This window comes from Ambystoma mexicanum, chromosome 4q (assembly GCF_040938575.1).
Source record: "Ambystoma mexicanum isolate Mex_15411 chromosome 4q, UKY_AmexF1_1, whole genome shotgun sequence".
Taxonomy (NCBI): Eukaryota; Metazoa; Chordata; class Amphibia; order Caudata; family Ambystomatidae; genus Ambystoma; species Ambystoma mexicanum.
The window spans coordinates 635864484-635888325 of NC_090928.1; the positions used below are offsets into that span (position 1 = coordinate 635864484).

At 45.4% G+C, this 23842-nt stretch overlaps 1 long non-coding RNA gene across 1 annotated transcript; it reads left to right on the plus strand.

Annotated features, from left to right (window-relative positions):
* Positions 1–12: 12 nt before the first annotated feature.
* On the plus strand, positions 13–23839 carry LOC138467891 (uncharacterized). Its single transcript, XR_011268163.1, has 2 exons — positions 13–71; positions 22133–23839. It is a non-coding gene; the product is annotated as an uncharacterized lncRNA (long non-coding RNA).
* The last annotated feature ends 3 nt before the right edge of the window (positions 23840–23842 follow it).

Consider the following 23842-nt stretch of genomic DNA (forward strand, 5'->3'; position numbering starts at 1 on the left):
TTTCACGTATGACGTGCGTGCTTAGGCAGAAGGACTCCATGCCATGAACGGGCAGGTATATTTTGGTGCAGGTGGGTTTTATTTTCCATCTTTTGATTATGGTTGCAGCAACAACAGGTATTTGTCTGTCTAATTGGTTGGTAAGTAATATCCCCCCCCCCCACCCAACAGAACTGGCATATGGCTATGCAGCGCACGCCGAGGGAATGTCAGGACAGATGCTTTTTGTCAATTCGGCTTCATCAAGTCTTATTTATTGTTTGTGTGAGCGTACTTCTTTTTGCTGTATTCACGGGCTTTCTACAAAACTATACAGTGTATACCCCATCTTTGGTCACCATTATCTGCCCAACACGGCTTTCACTGGTTGAACAGCAATGAACTCGCACAGTTCTAAATGAAGTCCCATGTCGATTCCATTTTTAACACAGCCGCATGCTTTCTTCGTTTGCGGCATTGGCGGGCTTGGCTGCTTCCGGTGCTGCCGAGCCCTGCTGCGCTGGGGGTGATATATATGCTACCACCGGAGCCGGGGCTCCGGAAGAAGAGCCGCGATGACGGTGCGGTACTCGGAGCGCTACTGCATGAAGTTCCCTTGCCGTGATTTCAGTAACTGTACTGCCTTTACGAGGTGAGGGCATACCTGCCTACATTTTTTTTTAAAAAAAAAGAGAGTTTTATGCCCCGCCCGTAGCCACACAAGACCCCGGCGACATGTCCTGCTCACCATTTTACAGTGCCCTTTTGCATTTGGAAACCTTGCACTACTCCAGATAAAGGCATCTTTGCTAACCTGTGCAGGCAGGTCCCCTTGAGCTGCAGCCAAGGGGACTCCAACCATCATTTTGAAAGGGGCACCCACACCATTCCATTTGGAGGCACCCTTCTAGCCTCTTAACTTCGTTCTGGGAATACACCTGTGGTCTCCCCGTTATAACTACAAGGCCACGAGGTAAAGAATGCAAAATTAAAAGCCTGGAGTCTCTTTACCCTGAAAGTTTGGCATGTGCGAACGACCATAACCGGAAAGGGGAAACTATAGCACTGAACATGAAAAAAGAGCAAGTGAAAACTACCCGGAGCGCTTTGATGGCAGCATAGGAGAGGTGGCTTCTCTGGTTTCAAGCCAGTGGTGCCACAATTTGATTAAAACACCCATGTTAGTGCTACTTTTTGTTAAGCATCCCCTTGCAGTGTTTCTGACATCGATTACAACACGGGGGCCTCCAAACATATTTTTGAAATGCACCACTATATGCTTTAAAATGCAGATTATCTCCACTTAGTCTCCAAGATTATGCTGCTTTCTTATGAAAAGTTGGGTTTCAGTTTTCCTTTCTGTGTCAGGTCATCCAGGCATGCAACGTACAGACTAGTATGCATTGCTAGTGGGGTATTTTCTTCAGCGTTATATGCAGATTAAGGGTTTTGTCAATGCCTATCCCATTGAGCGGTGGCTTGACAGGGAAATGGACCATTCCCACACGCTTATCTGCTGATGCCTGCAGTAAGATGTGCCAAATGGGTTACTTAAAAGCAACAATGAGAATGAGGAGAAAAGGCCTGCTGCCTGTGAAGTCCTGCTGAGACATTGCTTTAACGTTTTTTCAAGACCTTGACCAGCGCTTGCCTGGCAGGAACAAATAAAAGTAACCCTTAATTATAAAACCATGTAAACGGACATTATTTACAGGTGCCATTGCCGCCTCAAGGTTGACCGCTCCAGCCCTGCAGCGAAAACCCAGAGACTCCACGCTCTTTCCCGGAGAAGAGCGTGAAAATCCTTAGTCTCTGGGCTAAACACGAAGGTTAGGCAAGTATGGATGAGGGGTTCTGATTTGAACATAGCAGACCAATGGAAGGTTAGGCAAGTATGGATGAGGGGTTCTGATTTGAACATAGCAGACCAATGTGCTTAACTTTGCCGCTCAGTGCTGCCAGGAGTGCATTGAACTGTACTACCCTGGGGGGCGCGAACCAGGACAGCGAGAACAATTTTTTATTTATTTTTTTTTTAGCCACACTGTGCATGGCGAGCCACTGCAACCCCTCCCTTCCTCCCCCCCCCACCCCAATGCACATGCTCAGTGTGACGTGATGGGGCATGGCCATGAAACAGGAAAAACCACAGCCTGGATGCATACTTTCTTGCATGTGGATCACGTATCTAGGCTGCGTTGTTGCTTCCTGCTGCTGCCGACATTGTTTTCTTGCCAAGTGAGTGATGCAGCTTCTTGGCTCAACCCCCACAGGTGGCCGGCGTGGGGAGAGGCGAACAGTGGGGGGGGGGCGGATCACTGCAATGCCTCCAGCAATCTGCCATGAGGGAGCTGGATATCCTACAATACCAGTCCCCCTGCTTTGGCTGCCCCTCTTGCTCGTCACCCCTCTGGCACATGGGCTGGAGGTATCAGATGTCTGGCCGGATCTCGTGACCTGGCCTGTCTCAGCCCTAACCAGGCATTAGCAAGCCCCCAGCTTTGCTGAGGGAAGCTGGGGGCTTGGTGACCCAATCTTAGCTGTCCTCCTTTCCCCAGCCATCACTTGCGTATTTCCTGGTTCTATTTGTTCATCCTGTTTTCTTTCTTCTGTCCTGAAAAAGACACAATGGGAATCAATGGACCATGAACATCACTGGGGTGTGGAGGGGGGGGGGGCATCACTGTTGAAAGCACGTTCATAGGAAAAAAGTAATTTCCCAACTCAAATGCTGCCAAAACTTGCTTTCACTAGTTTTCTTTGAAATTCGTTTTTTTGTTGGAGCCCCACACCAATACTGTTATTTGTGTGCCCCTGCTTTGTTTTATCTCAGGTTGTATTTGTAAAGATGTTATGTTTGTCAAACTGGTTAATCACAAATAAATGCTTCCATTGTGCTGACAGCAGTTATTGGGAATTTAAACTGTGGGTTCATGGGTGCCAATTTTGGATTTTTCGGGCCAGAGGCAGAAATACACCCATCTCCGCCCTGAATATAAGCAACCAATTGCCCTGCCCAACCTATCCCCCGTCCAAACAGTTTTTTTATCGCAGTTAATTTTTTTATATGGAGTTGCAAAAGTCATACGACTAACACGTTTTGCATACATAACATCTCAGCAACGGTGTGTCAACCTGCTGAGCTACCTCAGTGGCCATCTACTATACATCCAGTCTATGCATCCCATGATGTTCTAAAAATCACTGCATTAAAAGTACTTTGGGTGCACCACTGCCATATAAGTGATTTACAGTGGAATTCATGTATATCTTCCTGTTGTGGGTACCAGGCCTTTGCCTGCAAGGAGCACCATATGCTGCAGAGAAGCCAGGGGCCCTCGTGTCTGGCATGGAAGCTGCAGCAGAGTCTGCTGCTACTTTAGTGTGGTCACCGAACTGCAGTAAAAGCAAAATTACTGCTACTCAATGTTTCTGAAAGTTAGCTCGGTGGGTTAAGCACTACTGCCGTATTCTATGTAATATATGGAGATGATTGGAATGCCAGCAGGCTGGACTAGTAGAAATAGAAAGGGTATAATGTAACAAGTTGATGCTCTCGATATTTGTCTCTGACTGAGTTTTAGTCACGTTCTCTTCAGGTTGGTTCTGCTCCGATTCATCTCTTGGTCGCCGGGGGAAGCAGAAGCCGTTGATCAGGTGGCCATGTTTCTCCAGGCCCCCTGGGCTTCTATGTTTTAATGTGTTAGAAGGTGTTGATTTCATGTAAAAAAATGGTCTATGCATCTATATTGAGAAATATATCTGAAATATGGATGAAGTAATATTTTGCGTGGTGTTGACAGCCTATGCTGACCAAACTGCTTTGGAGGTTTTGATCAATACCAACATTCTTAACTACTTATGTAGGGAAATCATAATTTTAATAGACACAGAGCATAGCTTTTGCATTAGACTTCTTTACAGAACTGCCAGCAGCAAAGAATGAAACGGTTAAACTTGGAATTAGAAAAAACAAAGCCAAAGTGACTAGCGTAAACAATGTGCAGTCTATCAATCAGCCCCTTTAAGGGTGCTCCCCTCATTTGCATAAACATTGAATTACTCCATATAAAACTAGATGTAGACAAAAACAACTCCCCCTTCAGACATGGACCTCTGCACAACTTCATTGACCTATGAATGTGTTAACTACGACAAAGGATAATAATTGGAGATGACGAGGGAGGGACTAAAGGTGGGAAAATCTATGCCTTTGTGTCATTATAAGAATTGACATTTCCCCCACACATAGCTAGCTAAGAACATTGGGATTACAGTTTTAAGACGCTTGTGCTCATTCAAGTCACGTTTACAAAGCATGCAGAATTGACTTGGAAGTAGAATGCATTGAATGTGGAATGACTGGACCAATAGGCTGATCTCGGGAAGTCCTGGTAGCAACCCCAAGAAAGATTTAGATGCCATGGTACCCTGGGAATATTGGGCCCCAAAGAGACAAAAAATGAATTCACCTTGCCCATCTAACCAGGGCAGGGGGAGGGAGGGACACGAGCGCAAAAGGTTTCTAGAAGGAACTTCAGATTAGTATTTCTGAGATCGACTGTAGCCCTTTCATATTGCGTTAAGCTTTTAACCACATGTCTTTTGTTCATGGAAAGCTGGATAATTAACAATGACTGGCACATTCTGTCTGGCACATTCTGTCTATCAACATTGTAAAAAATAAAACCTAATAATAGTATGGTTAACTTGGCAGACAACTGTTTCACGCCACCATTTCCTTTGGCAGTCATGAGGAAACGATTAACATCTCAGAGCGCAGTGTATTTAGGGCGCTGGTCTTTAAGAACTTTAATCCCCATTGAGTAAATGACACACCGAGGTATGACCTTCTTCAAACAAAGGAAAATTCACATCTTTGAGAGCCGGAGTAGGGGGTTTCAAGGTTCCCCACATACCAGTGAACCCAAGATGTGTGGTAACCTTTGGTAGTTCCCAGGATTCCATGACGACCGAATTAGAAAATGTGAATCGGTGTTGTGACTTCTGTACTCCTCGGCCTCAGTCCCCTTCCCTCCATACTTCCTTGGCTTTAACATATATATGGCGTCCAACCTGGTAGCTGTATCCATACCGTAATGTCTGCAAAAAGCAGACAGAGCAGCCCATGGAGCAGCCTTGGTCCTGACTATGCGTGTAGGCTCTTTTCTCTTGCATTTTCTATGCTTCTACAATGCAGTACACAATCCAGTGCATTATAGTCACTTTAAAAGCTTGAGCTCCTGGCTGCTGACCACCGAAAGTCACAAACTGACTGATTTCCTGAGTTCTCCAGATCAATTCAAGTACAATGGAAACGTCTTGTGTTGTAAGGTCTTTTCACTCGGTTTGCGGAGAGGAGGAGAAAGTAGGAAGAACTAGTTCATGATTTTACATGGAAAGAAGAGAACATTTTGGACAAGGAAGGATGAGTCCTAAGTCCTTATGAAACGCAGTATAAGGATCAGAGGTTGAGGGAGCCCGAATCTCGCTAATCCTTTAAGCAGAAGTTGACTACTACCAAAAAAGCTGTCTTCCGAGTAACTCACTTCATGTCTGTTTCCATTGGCTTGAGCAGTTTGATCCTGGGTGTGAGCACTACATTAAGGTCCCAAGAAGGATGTGGTCTACTAATTGGCGGATGCAGACCCTTAAAATCTCTTCTTATAATGGGATTGGCAGTCGCGATAGATGGCCGGAGCCCAGATGAGCTCCATTTGCCAATAAGTATGACCTGCAAGAATGAACTCTGACCCTGTAGGGGGCAAATAGGACAGGAAAGATGCAATATTGTCTAGTGAAGCTTACTGCAAATCCAAAGACTGCTCTGGCCTCCAGTAGCAAAAGCGAGTCAACTTACTTATGCTGGCCCCTTGTAAAAGCCTTCCTGGCCAACTGAATTATTCTTTCACATAGATTTTCATAAGCTATTTATTCAGGAACCAAGCCCCTAAGCTCAGTCATTGAGGGGAGGGATGACATACTTAACCTCTCTGCTGACTCAGAAGGTCCTATGACACCAGAAGGCAAAGAGGACCCAATAGCTTCAGCCTCAGAAGATTTGAGTACCAAATCCAGGTGGGACAGTCTTGTACAATCGGGATCCAGGTTCAGCGAATTAAAGTTGCAGAACTTGGCTAGAACTCTCTGAATGAGAGGAAGTCGGGGGGGAGGGGGGGATGCTTAAAATGCTCTGTGCCCCATGAGATCTGGGGAGCATCAGAGTCAGAACCCTGGCATAGCAGGGACGCAAACAAGACATGTGTGGTTCTGCACAGTTGCAAACAGATGCATCCTTGGATCCATCCTTGGATACTCCCACGTCTAGAAAATCTCTTGCACCACTAAGGTTTTGAGCTCCCATTTGCAGTTGTAGTGAGATAGTCGGCTGAGCTTGTCTGCTAGAGTATTCACTGATCAGTGAATTGCTTTATAGATATGTGGTGTTGAAAAGCCCATTCCCAGATCTGGATTGCCAACTGGAGGGCGGTGAGGCACGCCTTGTCCTCCACCACCCCCACCCCCACCCCCTGCTTATTGACATCAAACATGGCTGCCATGCTGTTGGTTCTTTTCAGAATGGCAGTTTCTAGGCTGAGTAAACATACATCATTTTTGGAAAAGATGTTGAAACTATGATTATTGGTTTAGGGACCTAGGGAGATGTAAACTCGAGTAGGTATAAGTGAATACAGTTAAAATACCTGTTCTCAATCTCCGTTCAGCCCAGAATTATAGTATGTTGTTTAAGTTTAGTTATTTCTAATTTTACACATTGTGTTTTCGTTAGTATTTTTATTTTTGCTTTTTCTTTCAATTTTAGTATTTAGTTTTAGTTCTGTAAGTGACATTAATTTAGGTATGGCAGTTCAAAAGGGAAATATGATTGAGATATTTTATTGCAAGAGACGCATTTGGCAGAGGCTAACAAAATTGAGACCGGATGGGCAGGGCAGATGTATCATTCCTCAAAATCAAGAGGCGTCTCAACATTGTTTTAAAAAAAAAAAAAAAAAAAAACATTTAGGGAGCTATTACAGGATCTAAGACAGATAAGGAAGGTCGTTGGTTATCGGTTACAATCCAAATCCAAGAGATGCAGTTTACTATATGTAACATTTATGCACCTAATTTAAATAGTTCGTAATTTTTTAATGAATTGAGCTGCCTCTTAACTTGTTGGTGGGGGGCGACTTCAATTTGGTGGTGGATCCAATTTTGGATAGAAGCAGTCAGATGGTATGAGATGGAAGGAAAAAAGAGATGCGTTGGGGTTGTTAATGCTGCAGGATTTCGGATTGACAGATGTTTGGAGAGTTGAACACCCAACAGGAAGGGAATACACTTTCCAGTCTGGGGCTCATAATATCTGGGGCTCCTCTGATATTTTATTATTGAAGACGCTGCATTCGGTCAGTCCTCTTTGTTGGCAAGGGGGCGGGCTCTTGCTCACTCACCTCGCTCGACCGGCATTTGGTGCTGGAGCGGTGTGGGTCACGTTAGAGAGGCGAGGCTGCTCTCTGAGCTTGCCATTTTAAAGCCGCTCTTACTGCTTTTATGCTTGTCAAACATTGTGTTGTTTTTACATTCTGAATACCCCATTGCCTAAGTGTGTGATTGAACTACACAGCGTTACTGCTCCTGTGATATTTTATTATTGAAGACGCCGCATTTGGTCTGTCCTTTTTCTTTGTTGGCAAAGGAGCGGGCTCTTGCTCACTCCCCTCTCTCAACCAGCATTTGTGTCAATCCGACCGCCCGCGCAGCAGGCACGACGTCAGCGTTTTGAAGGCACGCTTAAGGCAAGCCCGTCAGTGCGTCGGACGGGGACGCTGGAATCCTATGCTACACCAGGAAGGAGCTTCTTTCTCCATCTCCCGCCTGCTGTAGCTTCCCCCCACAGGATGGCAGGCAACTTGGCCTGTAGAACCTACAGATAGGAAGCACTATCCATTTACAGATTCTAAGATATCCACCCTGCCCGTACTATTGCTTAATACCTGTATCCACCCTGCCCGTACTATTGCTTAATACCTGTTCGCTTATGGCTCACGCTGCTGAGGTGTCCTACCCGATATCTGACCTCCGCCTGGCACTGCTGGTCCTCCAGGAGTATTTCGACGCAGGTCCTGGCTCAAGCCATCCCAGATGGCTACAGAATTATCCATCTTGATAGGCCTCCACCTCGGTGTGATGGCGGGGTTGCAGTCTTATTTAAATCTGATCTTCTATGCACTCGGCTGTGCTGCTCACATACATTAAATATGGAGTCTTTGCTGCTCAGATGTGTCATCTCCTCGACCTACGTGTGTCATATTATGGTCATTTGTTGCCCTCCGGGCCCCTGTACTGATTTACTGGAACCTCTGGTTGATCTTGTAGCTGATATGCAAGCCAATTATCCTAATCGTAGGATACTTGGTGACTTAAATCTGAAGTTCAACCCACCTAGGGGGGCTGCTTTGGATCTGTTCTATGACGGCTTGAGGGATCTTGATTTGCCTCAGCAGGTCCTTGGACCCACCCACAAGCTGGGGAACTCTTTGGATGTTTTCGCTAACGCAGCCTCCCTCTCTATTCAATCTGTTGAGCCCATGACCTGGACTGATCACTATCTGGTGACCTGTGTAGTCTGGCTCACTCATGGATTACCAAAGATCCTACCTGAGTGGACTTGGCGGCGCTGTTAGTGGTCGGCAATTGACAGAATCTTGTTCCAAGGAAACGTACATCAGCTACTGGGCCGTCTGTTTCTCTCCTAACCTCCTCTCTCCTGACTGCTGCTAATGAAGTCGTTTGTGCTATTTCCAACGGCGCCAGCTCCCCTCTGAGCTGTGTTTCTCAGACCAGTTGAGAGCTGCTCGCTTTGGGGGTAAGGAAACTGGAGCACCAATGGCGTTCTAAATATCACCCTACTGATAGACTTAAGTATAGGGCCTCCCCATCTGTCTACTCAGGGCCATTTTAAAAGCTAAGAAATCGTACTTTGCCCATAAAATTGAGACTGCTCTAAATCAGCCCAAGGCACCCTATACTGTTAGTCCCTATCCTCTGCCTCCAAATGTACCCCTAGCATTAGACCGACTCAGGAGCTACGTGACTCCACATCTGAATTGTTTATAAATAATGTAGCGAACATCCATGCAAATATTGCAGAGAACCTCCCCCCGCGACCCATGGTTCTTTGCCGTGCAATCATCCTTTGGGTGTGAGTTCTTGCAGTCATGGTCCCTGGCTGTCGTCTTTTTCTCCGAGGATATGGTCCATAACGCTATGGCGAGGATCAAGTCCTGCTCTCCCTCGGACCCACTACCACAGGGAGTGATTAAGGAGGTCTCGGCAGACCTCCTTAGTGAAATCACAGCAGCTGTGAACCTCTCTTGCCAGTCAGGACTTATCCCCTCTGAATTTAAGGCGGCCCTGGTCATTCCTTTGCCGAAGAAGCCCTCTCTTGACCCTGCTCTATACTCTTAACTGCCGACCTATCGTCTCCTATTTCTGAAGAAGCTCCTGGAATCCCTGGTTTCCCCTATCTTGTCCTCTTTTCTTGAATCGTCCAGCTTCCTTGAACAGGGCCAGTCGGGTTTCCTCCTGGCAGGGGCACAGAGAGTGTCCTTGTCTCTGTCCAGGACGACATGGCCAGGCTGGTGGACAGTGGCGTTGTCAGAGCCCTGATTGTCCTAGATCTGTCGGCGGCTTTCGAAACCGTAGACCACGCCACCTTGCTCTCTCGCCTGAACCATATTGGTGTCTTGGTTCAGGCACTGGCTTGGTTAGTTTCCTTCTTGGCGGATAGGTCTCTATCTCCTTTCACGTCTTAGTCCTATCACATTAGCTGTGGTGTCCCTCAATGGTCTGTGCTTTTCCCCCATTCTTTTTCAACATCTACATCTTCCTGTTGGTGCACCTCATCCGCTCCTTCGGCATCGGATGCTACTCGTACGCCGACGACACCCAGCTTCTGATCCACCGCAACCTAGATCAGGCTGTGGTGTCGGCGTGCCTACATAAGTGCCTGACAGCCGTGGGAGAGTGGATGGGCCACAACTGGTTGAAATTGAATGGGGATAAAACAGAGGTGTTGGTGGTGGGTTCTCCTCCTGACCCTTCACTTTGGATCTCCTCTTTTTGGCCCCTCTCTCTGGCCCCACTCCCGTTGCCCTCAACTAAAGTAAAAAATCTTGGGAGTCATTATGCCGGACAATGTCTCCATGGCTGCTCAGGTATTGGCGGTCTGCCAGTCTGTGCATTTTCAGTAAATAATTTTGAGAAGTGTACTACATCTGATCCCTTTCACCCTACGTCCCCCAGTCGTAGCCGCCATGATTCTGAGCAAGTTAAGACTACTGAAACTCCCTTTACCTTGTCCAGCCTAAGGGGCTGATAGACAGACTGCAACATCTTCAGAATATGGCGGCCTGGGTGGCAACAGGGTCCCCTTACAGTATTGCGCTCCTTGCATTGGCTCCCAGTGGACCAGCGCATTCAACACTGTGTACTGTTCATCGTGCTCTCCACGATCAAGGAGCTGAGTACCTGCGCACTAAGTTTGTGTGATATGTCCCTAACCGCTCTCTGCGGTCGGCAGCTTCTGGCGGTTCCATGTGTTACATCCCCGCAAAAATATTATGATACAAAAATATCGCCATATTTCAGCAGCGATATTGACCCATGGACCCTGCGGGGGACACCCTATGCATTTTAAAATATGCTGGGGCCACCACCGCTCCTGCAAAATATCCCCCCCAAAAATATCGCCTATGGCGAGACAAACGGTGATATTTTTGGTGGGGATATTTTGTAGGGATACCCTTCTGGCTTGCTCTGTGTGCCTTCTTTTTGGCTTTCCTGGTTGGGTGGCCGGGCGGTCTCAATGCAGCAGCGCAGTTGTGGCATTCCCTCTGGCTATCGGTGAAACATCCATCTAATCATCTGATCTTCCAGAAAGCAAGACTTTTCTGTTTTGATTTAGCATTTCCCCCCTGTTCAGAATTCTTTGTGCCTTATTCCATTACCTAACTAAAATATCCATTCACAAATAGATAATTTGATGACATCAGGAATAGTGACACAAAATTATATAAGTAGTGAGATTGAGAGTATTATCATTTCAGATCATGCACCCATTAAATTGGAACTTTCACTAAATTATTCATCAGGTAAAACTAAGATCTGGAGAAAGAACACCAGTTTTGAGAGATGAGGCGTTAAGGGATATTTTGGTGAAGGAAGCGAAGGAATACATCAAAACAAATATGAATGGTGAAGTGGGAATTGATATGGTTTGGGAGGGATTCAAGTGTGTGATGCGTGTGAGGAGGTCGTGAGTGTGGAATTAAAAGGAGGAAAGGAGATGAGGAAGTGAGATGTAATCTCAATTATGAACTGAGTGTCAGATAAAGGAATAATGTTGAGATTAATGAAGTTAAAATATGATTTAAACAAAATCAGGAGTGAGAAGGCAGAGTTTGCAATCTTCAGGACAAAATGCAGATATTACAACGGAGGAGAGAAATGCAGACGATTGCTGGCTCCTAGTTTGAGGCTAAGAGTGAAACGGAGCAATTGGTGTGATTAAGAAGGATCAAGGGGTGACTCTGGATCCAAAAGAAATAAATGAGGTGTTTAATCAATTCTATACAAATTTATTCAGTGAGCCTGTGAATGTGGACCCAACTGGAATCGACCAGTTCCTATCGAATTTGCAGATTAAAAAAATAAACTCTGGACTCGGATCTAACTTTTGGAGTTTGAATTTAGGGAAATGCCCAGGGCCGGATGGCCTTCCAGCTGAATTTTATCGGTAATGTATTCGATATGCAATGTTGAGAAGTTGGTTTGCAGAAGAAAGAAGCCCTGTTTTGGAAAGTTTGGGGGGCCTTTTTGAGCTTGGACATGGACTGAGATTTTGTCAGAGGAAGAAGTTGACAAGAAAGATAAGTACATTTTTGTTCTATTTTTTTAAAATGTTTATCTTTGGTATATATATTACTGTAATCTTGTGGGTTGAAATGTGGGATATATATATATATATATATATATATATATATATATATATATATATATATATATATATACTTTCTCACATTCCATCTCAGCCTTTTTACTCAATTTTCAGAGTGGACATTGTATTCTAGTTTGGTTTGCAATGGTGGAGGGGGGCTTGGGTCTTTTCATAAGAATCTAATTTTGTGGACATTTTTGTGTGTATATACTTTTTCGAAATTCAAATAAACTAGTAAAAAAAACAGAATGGCAGTTTCTAATGACTGGCAGAAAATACTTCAATGTCTTGAAGATGGCCAAGAGTTCTAGGAGGTTTATATGGAAATCCTTCTCCTTCAGAGACCAAAGAATGTGTGTTTAGAGTTGCACCCCAACCCGTGAGGTACAAGTCTGATGTTGTTGCATGTATCCGGGGAGGATTCCAACTTGTTCCACCAAAGCAAGTGCGACTTCCGATCTAGGGGACAACATTCTCACTGTTTCTCTACCTTCTGACCCCATCAGACTGAGGTGCAGTTTTAGATGCCTCGTTCTAAAGTGTGCGAAAGGTGTATAGCTAAGATAAAAGCTGTCATAAGTCCCAGTCAATGTTGGAAACCACCAAGCTGAGGTATCCTGGTGACTCAGGAAATGCACAGTAGATGGCTTGATTTCCAGGATCCTTTCCGATATGGGAAAAACGTTCCCTAAACTTGAGTCCCACTGAACACCTATAAACCTTATGTTCTGAGTTGGTCATAGGAAAGGTTTTTTCAGGTTGCCTTATAGACCCAGAGTGTACAGCTGGTTGAGCAGACGTTGGAGAGACTGTGCTTGTTGAAATGTTTTTGCTCTGACAAGCCAGTCGTCTAGATATGGGTAAATGGCTGCCTCCTTGAGATCACAAGCGTGCTCATTAATTTTGTAAAAACTCTGAGCCGCATTCAGTCCAAAGGGGGAACCCCTTGATACTCAAACTGGCCACCTGCCAGGGAGAATCGCAGGAATTTCCCGTGCACTGCACATGTAGGTAGGTGTCCTTCAGATCAACAGCACACAGTCAGTCTCCCCGGCTGAGGGCATTGGGGATTTGCGCTGTCATAACCATCTTGAATTTCTCTCAGGGAAGGGGGAGATTTAGGAAGGAAAGGCCTAATACTGTCCACAGGCCCGCCTGGTTCTTTTTTGGGACACTACAAAGGAGAGAATAAAACCTGCTTCTTCTTTCTAGAAGGGGGGGTTGGGGGGCTTCTTCTATTGCCCTGATTTGAAGGTTGGAAACCTCAAGATTGAGCATGGACGATCCGACCTGGAGTGGAAGAGGGAATTGGGTAGTATCAATAGACTATACCCTTGGGGCACGACCGAGAGGCTACAAAAATCACTTGAAATGGTACACCAGCCGTGATGGAATGGGGGAAATCCTGCGCCATACAGGGGCTGAGTGGATCCAGACGATCACATCCTTGCTTCTTGGTCTCTGAAGAGCCAGAGGTGGAAGAAAGGAAAGACACCCTTGTGTGAGGAGATGTCGCTTGTGTCTTTGGGAGCTTGGAAATCTGTTGGGTGGTCTGTTCTTCCTGTCGTGGTAATCGCAAAATCCACCAAAGCTCTTAGACCTGAAGTCTGATCTAGATTATCTTAATTTGCAAAAAGGACTACTGAGGAGCCTTAGAAAGTACTGAGAGATTTATCTGTGACTAGATGTGTTTCTTTATTTAATTCTTCATCTGTGTGTGGATGAGTGAAAGAGAACAAAAGGGAGGTTGACTATTTTATCCTGCACGTCTTTCTTAAAATGTCTAGCCCTATTCCAGGCTGTGCGTTGCATGTCCACGTATACACAAATTTCTCTGGAGGAGGTTGCAATGTGGTGCATGGAACATTCTCCTGAGCAGTAAGCTTTTCCTCAGCCAACCCGGATTTAAAAGCTGGCACACTCCCGGTGGAAAGTATTGATCACTGTGGCTGAGGATTAGCTGCCATAATGGGTGCCTCATACTGTTATTGGAGATATGTGCCCTACAGTGATTAGTTTTAGCATTGAGTACTGTAGCTGCTAACATCACAGCCCCAAGAACCAACAGAAAAAGCCAAAATACATCAAAGGCCACCAATGGCGGAGTGGTACATAAAACACCACTCCACTGGCTGCAAGCATGGCCAACCACACACAGCCGTATACACCAAGGACTACAACACATTAATTTGTGCTGTTCACATAAAGTCTCCGCCTTCTTACACCTGACGCCTCAATACCTCTGACAGCAGAATGCAGCGCAGTCGTTATGATAATTTTCGGGCACGCTGAACACATAGTGTGTCTCAGCATTCCCGCTAACAGCGCAATGGAACTATCATTATGGTAATATTGGCGCTATACAAATGACCAGTATAAAACAATATCTCACCTCAATTCTTTTGCTAGTTGCCACGGTGGAATGGGCAGTCTTCCAACCGTTCTTGCTTCAGCCAGCACATCCTATTGCGCAGGGACTCCTCACTTACCTTCCCTATTTAAGGACAACACGTCCAGAAGAACACTGGTTTCTGCAGATACCTCTTCTGGTACTGGTAGGCCCACGAAATCCTGGACTCCACACATGCGGCTGGGAAAGCCCTCGCTGACAAGGATTCCTCCCCCTTCATAATCATCCGGGGCCTGTTCTGGTGTTCCCAAAACCGGCAGCAGCACAGGATCAGTCTGTGCAGAACCTGAAGGAACATCGGGCATGGTTTGCAAATAGATGCTGACTAATGTCCTACAGGAGCAATTGTATTTGCTATCTGAACAGGAGGTAAAAACCTTTGGAGCAGTAGGAAGCAATGCAGAAGAAGGCATTCCGGGAGTGCTAGGTTTAACTGGTTGAGTGGGCGGGCAAGGTATTGCCTTGAGTTTGTAATGCATATCTGCTGAAACCTTAAATCTGTCCTTCCGATGAGTAAACTGATGTCTGAGTCCATGAAGCAGATGATGGTGGCCAAGCCGATGTCTGAACTGGGTACCACGTAGGTGTTTTGAGGGGAGGAGGAGCCCCAAACCTCGGGAAAGATGAAGGTATCTGATATGTGGACCATGTTGTGACTGGGGACCAATCTGCCCTCATACAAGCCTCCTTGCTCACTGTTGGAGGAAAAGGTATTTGCAGTGTTACAGGGTCCGAAAGTGTTTAAACCTCTGATATAGCCTCTGCAGTGTGGGATATTGAAAAAGATGGTTCTCTCTGCTTCTCCTGACGTCTAGCCACCATCTTGTGGGGGATATGATGACCTTCTTTAGGCTTTTCTGAGGTAATTGTGGAGGCCTTGCTCTGAAATTTCTCTTGATCTTTCTGTTGAGACCTTTTGCAATGTCTGCTCTGATTCTGGCACCTTTTGTATAGCTGTGTTGGCTATCTTGCGTGAGGCATGGGGAGGCTTGCTCAGCATGGAGTTCTATTTCACAGCACAAGACAGGCCCTCTGTGCTGTCAATGGAGTTCTGGCAGCATGCTCTGGTAGGTTGTACACCCTCTGGCTCACCAAGCCCGGTAGACATTCGATGCTGAGGCGTTAACTTGGGTCTAGAAGACTTAGTCCCAGACCCTGCTGCTTACTTGGTGCAAGCACTGGTAAAAGCCTGTGGGGGCTCGGGGCGAACGTTGGTAGAGCAGTGGCTAATCGCAGAAGGACTTGCACCCCTCCTGCTTGTGTGGGGTGCTGGAGGACTTCAGTTCTTGGCCTTTTTGATCCAACGAACTCTCTAATGTGCTTCGGAGGAGTCCTGTGGAACACTTCCCTTCAATGGCTGAACCAAAGTGAGTGGAGTGCAAAGGCGTGGTAGGAAGCACAATCCACCCACCTGTGCTTCGGGCCGAGTCACTCTAAAGAGAGCCCATTGGAATCTGCCACTGCTGCGTACTGCTTACCACATGAGCAGGAAGGAAAATCTGTTGCACCCATCAAAAAGACCGGCGGATGTTGCTGAAAGGCAGTGAGGAAAAAAGAAATGAATAGAAACTGCGCTGTAAAAAAATTGCTGCGCAGAGCATCCAGTCCACGCAGAGAAAAGCACTGATGTGTGTTGCAAGGATCAGTTGGGCTAGCCATGCCTATGCTCCCACAACTACTGCACAACACCTAATTGTTTAAAGGGAATGTTTTCTTTTATTCTTTGCAAAAGGATGGTCTCCAAAAGGGGACTGGATTTCGGAGTAAGCTGTTGCTGAAAGGCCTTCAACAGTCCAGTAATTTCTGAAATCTTCCACACAGCCAATTGAAAATAACCTTATGTGCAAGGGTCCAGAAAAATGCAAGGGAACCTTAGGCTCAGAAATGGCATCTCTATAGACCTCCAACAGGGCCAGATACCAAACCTGCAACAGCCAAGGCGGATTACATGAGCACTGAGGAAAGGCATTACCGTTGCCCAATCCGAAACTACCGCCAGATCAACATTTCAGGAGCTCGGTGATGCAAAAAGATCTACCTCTGAGATCCTGAGAATTGGCTATCCCTCGAAATACAAGCAGATGAAGTCTCCAATTGCGAGAGTCCTGAAGATGTCTGCAATGCCATTTAGCCATTGAATTGTGTACTCCTGGAAGCAGTGTCAGTACAGAACACCTTTCCCATCTTTCCTACGGACTGAGAGCTCGCCCTCACCCCTCATGGTATTGGGTAATAAAATCACGGCAAAAATGTTGCTGGTAAAAAAAAACGCAGCAAAAATGCTGTGCTTTGACCTGGTAAAGGTGTACCCCATTATACCATGTAAGGCGAACGGGGGTGTCCCCCGCTCCTCTTAAATGGTATAATGGGTTGTGGGGGGGTGTCCCCTGCATCCTTTATAGGAATGTGGCAGCATAACCACAGCATTTTTGCCACAAGATTTTGTATTCACTGCAATTTTTACCGCGAGTTTAAGACATGGAACCCCCCCCTCACACCCCATCTATCTAGTTGATGTATTAACCTGCCAAAATGTTGCCCATGCTTTGAAGAAGCCAAGGATTGAGTGACCTGCAGCATTTTACTAAGCAAAGGAACCTAACCTGAGCTCCAGACAGTTGATGTGACGTTCCATCTCATGGGGAGGCCAAACTCTGTAACAGGATCTGGAGACCCCACACAAATTACTTGGCCATTCTAAGCCAGCGTGTGGGCCAGCCACCATTGGAGTTTGGTCCTGGCCTCAGAGAAAAGACTAATTTTCTCTGAATAATTGAGGGTCTTGAAAAATCGCCTGAATCGACAAATAACCGACTCAAAACACAAGCCAGAGATAACACTTGGGCTACCAGGGCCAGCCTGATCTTGATGGATCTGGCTTTGTTCAGGAAGTTGCAGAAAGGTTTATAGTGTGTACTCCAAGTCCCAGAAACTCTATGGACTGGCAAAGAATTACCTGAGGCATCTTCCAGTTTATATTAAGAATGTTGTAGTCTGTGGAAGAGGTCCCTCGACTGAGACATTAACAGAACATTCAAATAAATGATGAGCCGAATTCCCAGTGACCTCTGTGCTGCCACCACTGGATTCATGACTTTGGTAAAGCAGCAAGGGGCAGACGAAGGGCTCAACGGAAGGTAGACAAAATTAGGGCCGTGAATAGCTATGGTCAAGTAAGCATCTTTCAGTTCTAACCTGGTTATGCAAATGCATTTTGAAATTATGCTACTCTGTTTGTTATTGAACTCCCTGAGAATGATAACCAATTTGGCTCCCTCTTAGCACTGCTTCTTTTTGGACCAGAAAATATTGCTGGGGGTAATCCAGGGAATCTGAACAATAGCACCTTTTTGTGTCTGGCTCGTTCTCCTTCCGATGAGTCGGTGTGCATTTTGTTACAAAAACAGGGTAAGAATTTATGCTTGAAAGGGAATCCCAGAGTGTATAAACCCCTAAAAAGGTCTGCAGAATGCAGGGAAATCATGCGTTGTAGAAAGAGACCAGAGGATGGAGACATCTTTGGAGATGCTTTTTCTGAAAGCCTCAGTTGTTGAAATTGGGCCTTGCACGCCATCTGCTCAACATGCTGAGGGAAGACGCGTTTGAATGGAAGTTCTCTGCCAACTGAGAGGACAGGCAACTTTCGTGGAGGTCCTTGGTAGGCAAAACTGGAGAACCAGCACTTTTTGTTCTCGGCCTGGCCAAAAACAAGCCCTACAAATGTCCTCTTAGAAGAGGGTTGGGCCTTGTGCAAAGATGTATACATACCCACATAGCTTGAAAAATACCCAACTGACCTTGTCACCCAGCACATTAAAACTGTATATGTTAACTAGAAGCCAAATCAGCCAATTTGAGAACCTAGTGATAATAAAACTCCTTCCTCAAGTTCTGCCAGAGCTGAATTGGCATTCCCGAGAAAACAATTTGCCCTTTGCAACCACCCACGAAAGAGAACATGATCTACTGCATCCCCTTTTGCCAGAGCCTCTTCAGCTAAATGAAATATTTTAGTCTGTGGGCCTGTATTGAGAACCATATCCTGGCAAAAAAGGGCCCTGTCGAGACGTTTTTAGGATTCTTGCAAGTCTTAGACAGGAAAGTCACACAGAGTCTAGATCGGCTGTAACTATGAACTGTGTATTTGGTCTCGGGCATTTTGTTCAATATCTATGTCCGTCTCTCTTCAGAGGGTTTTGCAATATCATGTTCAGATTTCTTGCCTACATGGGAGGGGGAGCTCTCCATTCCCTGGATCTGGGATCGATCACTTCAGCTGGGTCAAGTAAACAATTCCCCCCCCCCCCCCCCAACTGTTGCTTGCTCATGGGATCCACATCCCTCAACATTATTGGGGGTGAGGGCGGGGAGGTCCTAAATATGATTTCATGCTCTGAAACCAAGATCGGGTCAGAGGAATCTGTCTTCCACTGGGAGCGAGCCAGATGACGATTCAAATAGACTTCCTCTTATTGGACCTACACTGGTCATGGGCCTAGAAAAAGGAGGCTTTAGCAAAATAGACTTATTACCCTTGGCACCCAGTCAGGACATGTGTTGTGAAACTGCCTAGCTTTTGGGCGTTTCTGTCTGTGCCTTTTTATAAGATTACTCCAGTTCATATGCATCTGGAGACCAAAACTGCTCCTCATCTGGAGGATAAACTAAAATCTTTCCTTTGGAGGTTTACTGCGAGGGCAACTGTCATGGTAGAGGTCCAGGAGTGTACAGCCCCCAACATAGAGGAATGCAGCTTATCTAATTCCTGGAACTGCTTTTTGTGACTCCCAAATGACATTCCACTGGCCTAGAACAAATGGCATCCTCCCTGCTATAATAAACCAATTACCACTGCCCAACTAAACACAAAGGAGCATCTGATCGGCATGCATAACTAAAACTTGCGAGAAAGGAAGTTGCCCGCGTTAACAAGGCATGGGAAAGGCCTCTCTGCGCATGTATGTGCATGCCGGAAAGGGAAGTAGAGGACTGTCAGAATATCCCTGCTGTCAAGGAGCAGGCCGTGAGCAACCACGCAAGGAAAACCCTCCAGTTCTCCATTGTTGCACCTTGCATGTCACTTCTACGCGTGGCTCACAATTTTTGCTGTTCTAGCTACACAGAGAAAGGACATGTAAGTTGCAACAAAGATGGACAACCACAGCATTACCCAGGTGCAATTCCCACAAGGAAGCCCTCTCAAGAACTCAGCCGCTCCAAGTAAGCACCTTACAATGTTGGTTCAATAAATACCATGCATAAACAAATACAACACCAGGAGCACGTGACTCTGCCAGCAGCATCAAAGAAGTGGAAATGCCCATAAAGAGACTAATTATTATAGACTTCTTCACGGTTTATGTCCACCTACGTTCACATGAATCACTTTGATTTTCTTTTTAATTTCATGCTTTGCTGCCCGCAGTTCATTAAACTCTGATGCAAAATTGCAGCCTCCAAGTCTTGACCTAAAATAACTGGGGGGGTGTCAGTATTTTTAAACTAGAAAGTCGAAAGGAACAACTATTCTCGCAGATTAATGAGTATAGACGGGAAGTTTTGTCTATGGGTGTAAAGTCGGGTCTGCACAATGAACTAGTAATTCCAGTCCAGACACGTGAGTAGGCTGTGCTTATGAGAGCAACCCTCGGAATTACCCTTACAAAGCCTCTTAAACTGATTTCCAGATTGAGTTTACTCTTAGTGGGTATTTATGCAGCAGCCAGACGGGTAATGGAGGCTATGATATTTGATCATGCACCTGTAGCCTGTTACTGATGTGCTAGGGTAGGTAGTGGATGGCGCAACCTGGTCATCAAGCAGAAAATGGGCTATTGACGCCACAAAATTCACGCAAGACCCGAGTAAATGAGGGCATCCCAGAGAGAGATTAGTGTTTAACTAGAGACGTGGCACCATGTACTGTATATCGGGTGCCTTCCCCCGCAGGTGACGAGGCAAACCCCAGTATATTCCTCTGCAAATGAACGACGTCTAACCAGTGCAGAACACCCCTCTTATTAACATTACTGTGGGCAATCTGGGAAACGCATCTTGCAGAAAACGCCAGGACAGGGAGTGAGAATTCAAACCGTTCCTAGACTTTGGTACTTTTCATGCTAATATAACTTTTTTGCAAAACAATAGTACATAAACTGTTCTGCAAAGTTTCTCCTTAGCAAGAAAAGTGCATACGATAAGGAAGGTGATAAAGATCTGGGAGCTGAGCAAAAACTGCGTGTACCTGCTCTAACCTGAAAGCGTTGAACAGATGGGAACAGAACTGCTTCACTTGTATGCTACACTTCACCCTCAAGCCCCAGCGGATTCCCCATGCCTGCCATCCCCACTCTGCCCCGCTTTCACCCCAGTCTCTACTTTGTCCCCACTGGTCCATAATGCCTCCGTACTAATGATGCCCAACCCCCTCCCCATCCATCCATCCTTTAGTCTGCATAGTCCTCCCGTTTCCTCCATAGTTTAAAGAATTTTCTCTGTATCCCTCAGCTCCTGTATGCTACCTTTTCCATACTGCGGCAGTTCTCAATTACCTCCTCCCAGGTCACCACTGGCATGTCTTCGGAACCCCATCTGACCGCCAGATCCCTCTTAACCACCATTGCTGCAAAACCCCAGCCTCCTCTCACCCCACCCCCACCGGGCAGTTGCCAGCAACCCCCATAAAGGGGTGAAAGCAAAGAACACAATTGTGGCGTGCTGGAACTCTCTGCATTGGGAATATTTCTTACAATTATATGTTAACATAGAATTCACTATCCTGTTTAAACAGTGTGCACTTATACATATTAATTTGTCGCAACGCAGCATGAACTGATGACCAAATAACCTCTAAAGATCATGATTTACACATTTAGTCACAAAGTACCCATGTTAAATTGTTAACATCTCCAGTTATTGTTGGGTAGACTTAATTCATGGCTTGCATTGTTCTCTCTGTAAGTGGTTTACAGGGGTGTCTCCCTCAGAATCGAGCCTGTCATTTTCATTTACAGTACTTTTTTTTTCCACCCACACCCCACAAGAGCGGTGCGTTACCTTAAATGTGTCTACTTGATATGCAAAGCAGTTAATAGCAACAACTTAGATGTTGCACATGCCTTGATGTTCTGAGATAGAAAATCAATGGCCACTCGGCTAACCTCCCCATCTCTTTCGCAAATAGTCTTAGGCCTTTTTTGAACCTGAAAGCGTGATTCTTCTTGTCATGTACTGGACGTGCTGGACGATTTTTCAATAATTGCTGGTCTCTGTATGTTCTTCAGCATTTACTTTAGTGTTGTGAGGTTCACACTGTGTCGTATTTCTGCTTAGCAGTATGTTAAAAAATAAAATAAGTTGCTCCTTTTCAATGCACGGCAGCAGTTTCCAGGCCGCTGAAGGCAGCTGATGGGGACCACCTGCGTTTACCAGTAAGCTGTGTTGCAGGTAAATTCAGCCGACATAAAAGAAATCTCTAAATAATATTGTTCCTCTTTTTAATTTATAGAAAGAAGAATGCAAATAAAAGGAAAGTACATACAACGTACATTGTGCCCTGTCATGCTGCGGCCTTTGTCCCACAGCTGCTCATTGGGCTGCTCTATTGATTTTTAATTTGGTTGAAAATTCAGTCGGATTCAAGTGTGCTTGATGTTATTTTGTCTAGTTCGAGTAATTGTTGCAATTCATAAAATGGAATTGCACTTGTAGCTTTAATAATTGCATTCTTTCTCGAGCAGGTTGGTGGCAGCAGATGTAGCATTTTATATTGGAAATGTTCAATGTTTGAAAGGCCTCAACAACCTGCACCTTAACATGACTGAGATATGGGAGCAGAGGAGGTGATCATCTTCCTGGAACACATGAATGTAGCTGCATTATGGGTAATCAAACGTATTTCAAGCCCCAAGTGCAAGACTGTGTCTGCAAGACACGAATGTTTGGAAACGGAATCCCAGCCGGGCTGTCGGGGAAATATGGTGTCCTTCAGGAGGAACGAAAGATTGACTGTTTAGACTTGGTTTTCTGTGGACCAAATCCAGAAAACCACATTGCTGTAGCAGAGCTGCGACTCGGATAAATACACTGAGCCTCATTACGGGTCTGGTGGTAACCATGCTGGTAAAACCAGCAGGTGCCTGCCGGACTCGTAATTAATTACCAGCGCCTGCATCCCAGTAACACCAGTATTCCGACCCTGGCGGCCGAGAAGTCAGGCGCCGGTACTTTTGTAAGTCCCCATTCCCATTGAGTTCCATAGGAATGGCGACCACGGAAGCACCGGCACAGTTAACGGTGCCGGTGCTTCCGTGAAACTCTGCAGGCGCGTGTCGTTCCTCCCGCCTGGTTTTACCAGGCAGGCAGGACAGCACTCGTCCGCAGAGACGTAGTGTGCCGGTCCGGAAACACTGGTGCCAGTAAGCTTACCGGCACCAGTGTTTCCGGACCGGCACAGTCGTAATGAGGCCCACTGTACCTTTACATATGAATGGACGAAAATGGGATGGGTTGCATTTATTGTAAATGAGTATGTTTCAATGATGACCTGCATTATTTATTGATGGTATAATTTACAATATATCAAAATTGTGTTGTGTCGGAAAGATGTCTTCTCTGTTAGCTACCTGCTCCTAAAAGATTTTTTTAATGGCTCTTTTATATGAAAGCCTTGCCTGGTAATCACAAAAGGTGAAGATTGAAAATGGGCAGGCCCATTATCCCGCTCAAGTCCTAGGTCGGAAACGGCGCACTTAGTTTAGATCATTTAATACAGGATTGGAGGCCCTTCTGTGCATATTTTCTTTTGGCCACACAATACTGATTGATTTGTATTGTTGAGGGGAACAGTGCAGGACTGGCTAGACTAAGACAAAGTTAGTTTAGAATGCCGATATTTGTAATCAGTATTTTTCTAGTCATTTTTCTTAAGGGGATGATTTTGCTCCTGTGGTGGGGCAAACAAATTGCAGTATCTGCAGACGTTGTGGGTATTTTCCAATTAAAATGCATCTGTCTTTTATCTTAGCTGTTTCTGAAGGGTTGTTTTTAAACAGTGGTGATGGGGTCATAGAATATTTGTATATTAAGCTCCTGTTAAGTTTTGGAATTGCATTTCTATAGTATTTTTAAGGGTGTATGAAGGTGATGTTAATTTATTGATTACTTTTGTACTTCTGGAAACTGTGTAGAAACTGTTGGTCAGTAGCACTCGAAAATACTAATGAAGTGCCTGCCTTTATAGTGTTTTAATATTAACAGCATTGTAAGTATCGCCCCTGCCCCCAAAGTAGTCTCGAGTGCCTACGGTTGTATTGATTATTGAACTGTATGTGACCATTTCTGCTGTAATGGGTCTTGCAAATATATGCCAAAAATATTCTTGAACAATAGTATGTCTTTGGTTTAAAATATCTTACCATCTAAAAATAAATATGCATAAATACAAAGTA